This window comes from Dysidea avara, chromosome 5 (assembly GCF_963678975.1).
Source record: "Dysidea avara chromosome 5, odDysAvar1.4, whole genome shotgun sequence".
Lineage (NCBI taxonomy): Eukaryota > Metazoa > Porifera > Demospongiae > Dictyoceratida > Dysideidae > Dysidea > Dysidea avara.
In genome coordinates, this window is record NC_089276.1 from 39524378 (window position 1) to 39534230 (window position 9853).

Sequence of the window (9853 nt, forward strand, 5' to 3'; positions counted from 1 at the left end):
CTGTTTGCAAACTTACGCAGTCACTACCCCCAAGAGTTCATAATATTATACAAATAATTATGAACTATTACTAGTACTACTAGCATCACCCTACAACTCGCTGATCCAGTGAAAACTTGTTCCAAACTTTCCTACAGTTCTGGACGCAAGACTATTGCCCAAGACAAACCCAAGCAGTAACAAGTACTATGTTAGCATCTTCACAATTTCTTCAAACAAATATTAATGCACACTGCAATCAACACACACCATCATTAATTTTACAAATATTTAAAAAACAATTAGTTTTACAACAACGAAATGTTTCCTGTGTTGCAACTAGTCTTGTCCCTACTACAATCAATAGACCAACACTGATTAAATATTCCACCATCAATGACTGCCATTTTATCACTGACTTGATAACACAGTATGGTGAACACTGTAAATTGAAATAAAGTTAAAGAACATTAGATACACAAGCAAAAATATGTCACAGATACTGTTCTTATTACATAATTATAAAAACCTTGTTGTAAAATTTAAATGCATGATTACAGGGGATCCCCCTCTATTCTATACACATTGGGAACATGCTAAATGTCCTTATTTGCATACCATCCTGGCCTCAGGAGGACACATGTCCTGATTATGAAGGGGTTCTGATTTCAGGGGTCTTGTATACTAATACAAATGGGACCATGGACAAGTGTCCTTATTATCAAGGTGTCCTTATTAGTGAGGTGTCCTGATTTCAGGGGTCTAAATGTGTGTACACTAATACAAATGAGACCATGGACAAGTGTCCTGATTAGCAAGGTGTCCACATCTAGGGGTATCCTTTTTGAGGGGCATGATATCAGGTAATTCTGTGTGCATTCAACTTTAGTACATTGGTATTACAAACATGTTGACTGATTACAATTTTACAGGCTTTCCATGACAGAACCTCACAACAGGTAATATGTGACTATTGTGATCAGTTACAGAGGATTGCAGAATCTTTGCAATACAGGGAGTCACCAAAAACGTGACCTATCAACATTGTGGTGATGCATTTGAAAGTTAATGGATCACATTTTTCAGTTGACGCTTTACGGTTGTGTTGCAAACATTCCACAAACCTCTGTATTGATAGTCAGAAGTGGTCACTGTTTAAGAGTGGACAACACCAAGTTAACCATTACTTAGACTCTATTTAGGCTATTTTTGATGGGTAATAAATATCATATACTCCACCTTGTTTTCTAATATACTCCATGCCTTCAGGCACAATATAACATATGCTCAAAATCTAGGTTTGTCCAATCGCTATGCGTTGTTCACGTGTACTAATTTACCGAGCGCGATTATTTTGTCACGTGAGGATTCATAGTTGCCATGGCACTAGTATTATTGCAAGAAAACCAGTCGTTTTACCGAGCCTACAGCAGAAACAGCCGTGGATGAGGTAAGTAATCTGAGTGTGATGTGAAATAGAGTCTAAAGTAGTTATACGGGTACAATGTGGAGTTTATGAAATTTATAAACCCTCAGGCACTTAGTAGCACCTTCGCTTCGCTCGTGTGCTACGGCCCAGGCCTTCAGGTTTATAAATTTCATAGACTCCACATTGTGCCCGTATAACTATTATAAACACTTCAGGCAATTACTCAGATATAGGAACTACAATTAATATGGTGATTATATAATCAATCATCACCAATTATCAGGTGATCGTTATAATCACATCAGGTAATTAATTACAATAACAAGTAGTATTATCTATACTTGGATGTCTCAGAGATCTCATCTGTGCACTATTAGTTTGAGTTTCAATGACAACGTTGGAGGTTCCAAAGATTCGGATTAGGCAGTATATTAGTTCCAACTACAAGACCCTTTTACTACCTCCATCTTTTGTATCTGCTGTTCTATTATAGATCATCCTCAATCACAATGCATCTATCTTTACAAAACTTTCGTGACAAAGTCTTCCACACATTATGTTATTCTACAGTATCTATGGTAACTCCAAAACAAACGTGACAAAAATTTAGTAGTTGCCAATAACGCAATTTGATTGGTATTGCCTGTTTTCTGTAAAACGCTATTTTATTTGAATGCTACCCTTTGTGAAGGGCCTGACTAAGCACGCACAGTGCACTACGTAGGCTATATTCAGTAGTCAAAGGCAGTTATGAAGAACTACAGGCACAAGCCCCTTCTTTACCAGTTACCAACCAGAAAGGTGAACATGTGAATTAATGTGGTTCACTGAACACAATTGATGCACATTTCTTGGTTCAATCAGTAATGGGGTGAACCTTTATTCACTACACAATGATCGCTCAACTATGATTACACTAACAAGATAAGTGGCTTATCTGATATACTAATGAAGTAATATTAACCACTGAGATCAAATTTCATATTGTTGACCACAGAACCCATACATACACACAGGTGGTTACCTAGATACCAAAGACTCAACCACATATTAACTTCATTTCATTAAGGGATAGCGTCAGGCATATATAAATAACTGTGTTGCCAGAATTTTAGTTGCAACATTGAGTGAAGAACTACAACGTACAGGAAAAAGCAATAATAGTCACATGTCTTCATAATGAGACCAGTGTTGTGCCATTGAATGTCCCAGAGACAGCAACACACTGTATATTTTTGGTTGGCTAACAAACTTTTGATGTGAAAAATGCTTATCCCACAAAAACACTCCTCTACCTCATGAAACTTGGAAGGATTCATTCCCATATATGGACATCCAGTAAAATAATAAAACATGTCATTACTGTAAAATAACATTCCCAGATCACATGACCATGAAATCCTACAAGGCTAATGTAATTTCATTCCCAAGTGTTTACAATCGAAACTATACATTGTTTCATTCCTAAGTGTACAGGAATCTGCTGTATATTACAAATGGATCAAGGTAAAAAATTTTTACTGTGAATATTATATAGTCAACGCTTGTGGACTTTAGATCCATTGACAGTTGAATTCCTGGTGACTACTGGCCAAATCCTATCATATTAACCTTACCATACACAGAACTACATAGTAACTATACACAGAACTACATAGTAACTATACACAGAACTACATAGTAACTATACACAGAACTATATAGTAACTATACATTTAATACTTGGAACTCGACTGTGTTGTTTTTGTTTATACTAACTGCAATGAAGTTATTACATAGCAAAGTCTAAATTGTGGTAAAATCTTGAACAAACAACAGAATCTCAACTACAAACCTGTTTACAAGGTGTAAAACTATTCTATACAGTCCACTTACAGAGCAATCCATTTCACAGCTGGTATTTTTTGTAATGTGTTCCATTTTGGGTGTTGTGCGTGTGTATATTTACTTGTATACACCATGTCAGATTGGGGATAAAATACTCGAGGGTTGCCTCCACCCATCTCCATCAATGTATAGTAGTGTCTTCTTGGTAGCAAAATAGATGTCACGATTATACTTGCCTACTGTAGTACAGTAACAAACACTAATTCCGTGATTACGTAACAATTGTGCACTAGTCTGGGAAGCCTAAAATGGGACCCCATTAGTGTTCAGCACTAACACATCTCGCTACCTAAATAGTTTGTAGTGAAGCTAGATTTAGTGAAGCTAGATTATATTCCTTGCATGATTTATAATACCATACCACCATATGGTGGCTACAGTGGTTAATGGATTAAAATCAGAAAAACTAAGTTTTTTCAGCAAATTATGATAGCTTACTGAACTTTTTACCTCAAACAACAAATATATGTATAGATGTTCACATTATTATTGTGGTACATTACAAAAGTATCAAGGGGATTAGTATAATGTGCATTGAATGAGGTTAGTCATGTGATACCAATTCCTAGTATTTTAATGCATGAACTGGTAGCAGCTCATTCATGTCATTCACATCCTAGAACTCTTATGAGACCTTCTTACAGTCACCACAAACACTACATGGCTTCTGTTGTATATTGCAGGCTTGGTAACCAGTCACCTAAGCCAACACGGGTTTAGAGACTTCATTTGCATACCTAAAAGAATTTGATCATGGGAGGTAGAGTCCAACATGTTAGCAATGTTTGTTACGACGAACAGAAAAGCCCAGACAAGTGCACATTTGTATTCTAGAGTGTTTTAAGCCTCTTTGTTTCTATTAAGCTATTGGAGGTAAGCTTACTTGTAGAATGGTTATTTTGTGCTATCTGTTACTGTGGGTAACTCACTTGTTGAACTGTTGACATTATCTGCAGCTTTGATTTCTCTGACTTTTTGACAAAAACATATTCAGTGTTCTGCACTTGTCTTAACATTGTGTACAGTATAACGATATTAAAATAACACATTCCAATTACAGAATGACTCCACCCATACCCCCCATTATCTAAGTCGGTTAGAGACCACACCCTCGAATCTTTGTTTTTAAAACCTACACTTCGGCTCAGTTATAAAATCCACTTGTGCTAGGTCATTTACTATAAGTCACTAGGACAATGACAGAGATTGACTATTACTTAACCAGTTATGTCTCATAATATTCTGCGATATACCAGTATTATCATTTATCATGATAAATTAACATAACCAGTTATCATAACGTGACAGCATTTTATAATTGGTATATCAAAATACCGATATATCAATGAACACCACTATAGGATTGCTTTTAACTCAGCCTTTGGTGTTTAATTCGTTGATGATGTAGCAGACACACTAGGTCTAAGACACAGCCTAAACAAAAACCTGAGGTTGTCACATTACAACATTTTGATTGAGTGATTTGTTTACATTCCAAATACTCGGCAATGGCCGTTCCTCCGTACCGGAATGCACAAAAACAACACAACAAAATACCATAGCTACATACTGTACACAGAATAAGAAACAGTACAACAAACTTACAAAAGATTACAAGTTACATAAACACAATAAACACAAGACAAAACACAATAAACACAAGACAAAACACAACTACAGAAATTAAAATTATGGAACAGTCTGTTGAAATAGGTAGGTGAGGAGGCTACCACAAAACTCAGAGATACCCTCAAACAAGCTTGTAGGAAGACAATCCATGATGATGATGCCTGATGTCGAAAGTACCATTGACTGAATGATTTTGCTTTGCACAAATTGTGGTAATGTAATGGACAAGGCATCTGGTTTCACATAGATGCGTACGGCCAAACTGTAAAGCAGGGTTGAGAGGAACATCTCCGCTAATGCAGTAATCACGAAAAAATATTAAAAGGAAGCAATACTTTATGAAGGAATCAATAGGGAGCCAACCTAAATGCATCCTGTGCTGTGACACGTGATCATATTTACAAAGGCCACAAGTCAATCAAATACTACGATTATGTAAACGCTTCAGGCAAGACAAGGAGTCATTGTGAAGTGCTGGACCCCACACAGATGAGGCATAAGACCAAACTTTCCATTAACAATAGATGATGGTAAATGTCAACACGTGCCTACTTGTACTGAACTATATCTTTTTGTTTTTGGAATGCATACCACTTCATACTAAATGATGCAATAGTTACAATAACAAGCTAACTATATATCGATATACAATATTTTCCTGTTACTAATACTGTGTATTTAAATTTCAATACTGCTGAGCACTAGTCTCATATGACACCTTTGTTCAGCAAGAACAATAGTAGACTCTGGGAGTTGAGGAAATATGTACAATAACACAACTGTGGAATGCGGACATGTCAGTACTGCAAACATGAAGAAGTGATGACATCATGGCAATGATGAAATTGCATTGTGTGAGGATAAACATTTCAATTTGATAAGAACAACAAAATTGAAACACTTCCAAATGAGGATATTGTGGATTTACAGCCAGTCATCACATCACCAAACTTTCTCACTGTTCTTAAGTGTGTAAGCTTGTGTGTTGTGTACACAATAATCCTAAGATTGACAGACTAGGGGACTCTGGGGGCTGAAGTAACTGCCATAAAATCATGAAATGGCTAAATGCAATTCCTGCCAATTAAGGCTAGTGTCACATCTGATAAATTATAACATTTTGGTCATAAAAAGGAAATACAAGCATAAACATGGCCCATAATGGCTTCAGACATGTTCTCTTCCCACACAATACAACACTTAGAACACTCAGATCAACAATATGGCAAGTATCAAGGTGATATATTGTAACAGAGTACATATCCTTGATTATCTCATTAGCAGTATATACTTTTATAGCAACCAAGGAAGACCCAGCCCATTCTATTACAATAACTCTTGTTTCAACATTTAACACCTTTACTATACCAGGTGCCTCTGTGTAAACACTATCAGTTGTTCACAGGTTGGTTACAATTTCACACTTTTTTAAAAAGACTTCATGCTAATTTCTATTTGGGAGGCTCTCAGTACTGATGAATAATTTGTGAAATGACCGGGTATCATCCAGGGGGGTAGTACATGACGTCACAATAATTCATGATATTTCTGTACTGTACATTTTGCCATAAGGTTTAGCTCTAGTAAACTGTGAAGTTTAACACTGAATTTATGGTAGAAAGGGTAATTCACTAGTGTAGAAACCATTTTATCTACTAAGCTCCAGCAATGTTATGGTGAATTTTGCAATAGTGCATTGTTTAGGATAAATGCTGATCATACTGTGTTACTGTTGTTCACTGTATTCTTAGTTGTTAGCAGCAAATATAATTGGCAAGGATCTTGTTACATTAGCTTTTCATCATGTAATTATCATATTGAATCATGCAAAACTGTATTAGTTGTCACATCACCCCCCCATCATCTAAGGATGGTTAGCATGAAAACAATAGAATACTATTTCTACTCTACTTAGAGTCCAGAGCCAGCCAAAGATTTATAACCCATATAAACAAACTACATATACCCATCAAGCTTCCTGGATTACACCTTTTCCAAAATGACCTCACTCTGGAGGACATTAACATTTTGAACAATTTGAAGCACTAGGATCCTATGGACATTTAAATTGTCTGAAGCTTAAATGAGTACACTATGTTGTACAGCAGATGAAATAATCATCAGAGTAACACAACACTATAAACAAGCTAGTTCATTCCATACACTACACTATACTGTAAACACATTGACATGTTTAGTGTTGTTGATACTTGTTTCCTTAGGGGAACACATCACCTATGTATCTGTCATAAACATCCTGAGCTATATAATTCACTGTCTCCACACATGGAGTAGTTGCTATATTGTATACAAGCAACTTAATACGCGGCTTCTAACCAGGGAGAGTTATGTCCCTATTTATATTCACACGACTTCTAATCAAGCATATGCAATAAACTTTTTAAAAATTAAAGGAAATTAAGGCTGGCTTTAGGGTGATATTTTTGGCTGGAAAAGCCCAGTTCTTCATGATCCTTAATATACAGTACTACCATACTGTATGATATGAGCCATGGTGTAAAATCACTGCAGCTCAACACCCAACCACAAGATGTAACACAAGGTGATTTCATTCCTTGGAAACAGAAAACAAACACGGCAACAAGGAACTGACATTACAACAATAACATACTAAACACTTGTTTCCTCAAAGAGATACAATAGTTGGTAAGGCCATATGACATACTAAGTGTTACATGACTTATATTACAAATATCAACTGATAAACTGTTCAACCAGCTGTTCTACTAAGACATTATGTGTACAATAGTCACACAATACATACATAACAATCCACCAAGATCATCTTACACTATAACATGAGCCCTTGAGGGGGATAGTGTGACTGTTATTTCAAAACACGGAAAAGAAAGTTATAACAAATAAAGCTGGTCTATGAATGACCAGAGAAGGATTTAAGATGAATTTTACAAAGTAACCATTGTGGACAATGTACAAGATTTTACACCTGATAAACCATTACTGTAATGTTGCTTATAGAATTTACCAAGTGTTCTACAAAACTCTTAATGCTTACACAAAGTACAACTCAAATAACAAACAATACTTTGTCCCTACAATTTAATCGTTTTGAACCATAATGTGGTACAGTTAACGGGAATTTGGGAAACTGAGTTGATCGCATCTAGGTCACAGACAAAGTAATTTTTTACGTCAAAATTAAAACCTTCACCAATATCAAGCCACTTATATGGTATTGACATAACAGTTTTGAGCAGTGTTCATAACTCCTCAGAGCATATACGATCATCTAAAATGATTTTTCAGCCACAGACATTAAAGTAAAATTCATTGCTATATGATTTTTAGTTAGTAAAGTAGATCCTGTGTCATGTGAAAGTACAGTGGTTGTTGAATTGCTAGAATGATAATATATTGTGCTAAATAATTACACACCATCATGCAGTGTTTGAAAATCCAATGCTCTCATATGGATGTACTGGATGATAGCCAATTTTCCTGTTGGAGAGTAAATTTTTCAATGGACAAAAAAGTATTTTCCTGTTTTCATGATCTCTAAAAAGAGCTGGCCAAGCAATGAATCCTAGCTACACTGTAGCTGTTAGACTAAAATCTGTAACACTTCACTAAGCCACCGTCCATTATAAATTTCTAGCCATACAATGTGGCTCAACTGGTTGCCATGACATATTGTGCAAAATCGTATATAGTAGGGACCACAAAAAGTTTGGGTGTGGCCCATGAAATGACATCACCCAAAAAACAGCCTCAATTTTCCGACAACGATGAGGCAGTATTGGTTAGGTAAAACTAAGTCCAAACAAACTTCAGATCGACCTGAAACGTTTTCAACAAGTTGCTATGGAATTTCAAAAAAAAATTGTTAAATAGAACGTTGTACTGACTGACTGAGTAACTGACTCGTAACTGACTGATGCCTTCAGAAAAACGTAACTTGATAATGGCTAGGCTACAGGCTTGATCTTTTCACTGTTCAGTGTCATTTCAACCGGACACGTGCCTTTTAGAATAGCACAGTACCTACAATGTATTCTTCATGGACTTACTAGTGTCCTCCTTTGTGTCCCATTCATCTTTGCTGACAGCGATTTGGCAATAGCACATGAAGGCTTCCCTTCATAACGGAAATTGTCCGTATTTTTCATAGTGGCTACTTTGATTGCAGGGGTTCTTTTCGAACAGTTCTTGATTCATCATGTTGTGTAACGGGTTGAACAAAGCTGACAACGAAGTGCAATGGATACTTCACTTTTCAGACAATAATTGATATAGCTGGGGCGCGCGGTGTCTTCATTTCTTTATGTGTGGGTTCACCAGTCACAATAATTATTTACTTACAAAAAAGTTAACTAACAATACACAAAAAATTGGAATTTTCAACTAGAGTAGGGACCATAGCACATCAATAAAAAGTACTGAAACAAGTTGTAGTGCATGATATTAAGTCACAGTAAAACAATAAGAAGTGTTATATCCCTACTGTGCATTTTTTTAGTGTACCAATATTGTTACAGTATGTTGTAGTAATGTACTCATTTGCTGCTTGAATGACCCACACTCACCTAGCACAAAAACAACACATTTTAGTACACACACTTTTAGTACGGTACAACGAAGAACATGTTAATGCGTGCCACTGACTTTGAGATTTGCGACTGGCGTTTTGGAGGGTGTGTTGTTGGATTTATTCATAGTGGACAAGATGTTCTATCATTTCTTCTTGCCCGAGAGTGTCCACCAGTTATCCTCTGGTCATTATATCAGTACCATTCTATCGACTACATGGAGACGGAAAGTTTCCATGGTAGGCTCTATTAAGAACAATACAGTTTGGTCTCCAAAATGTTACGCATGCGTATGGAGGCATGCTTTAATAACGTAATTTTTCAGTGACCTCACTCAGGCATGGTTAAATTTGTAAGGTGT

At 36.2% G+C, this 9853-nt stretch overlaps 1 long non-coding RNA gene across 1 annotated transcript; it reads right to left on the reverse strand.

Annotated features, from left to right (window-relative positions):
- Positions 1 to 206: 206 nt before the first annotated feature.
- On the reverse strand, positions 207 to 9767 carry LOC136255895 (uncharacterized). Its single transcript, XR_010701194.1, has 2 exons — positions 9569 to 9767; positions 207 to 421 (listed from the first exon to the last, which is right to left on the reverse strand). It is a non-coding gene; the product is annotated as an uncharacterized lncRNA (long non-coding RNA).
- Between the last annotated feature and the right edge of the window lie 86 nt (positions 9768 to 9853).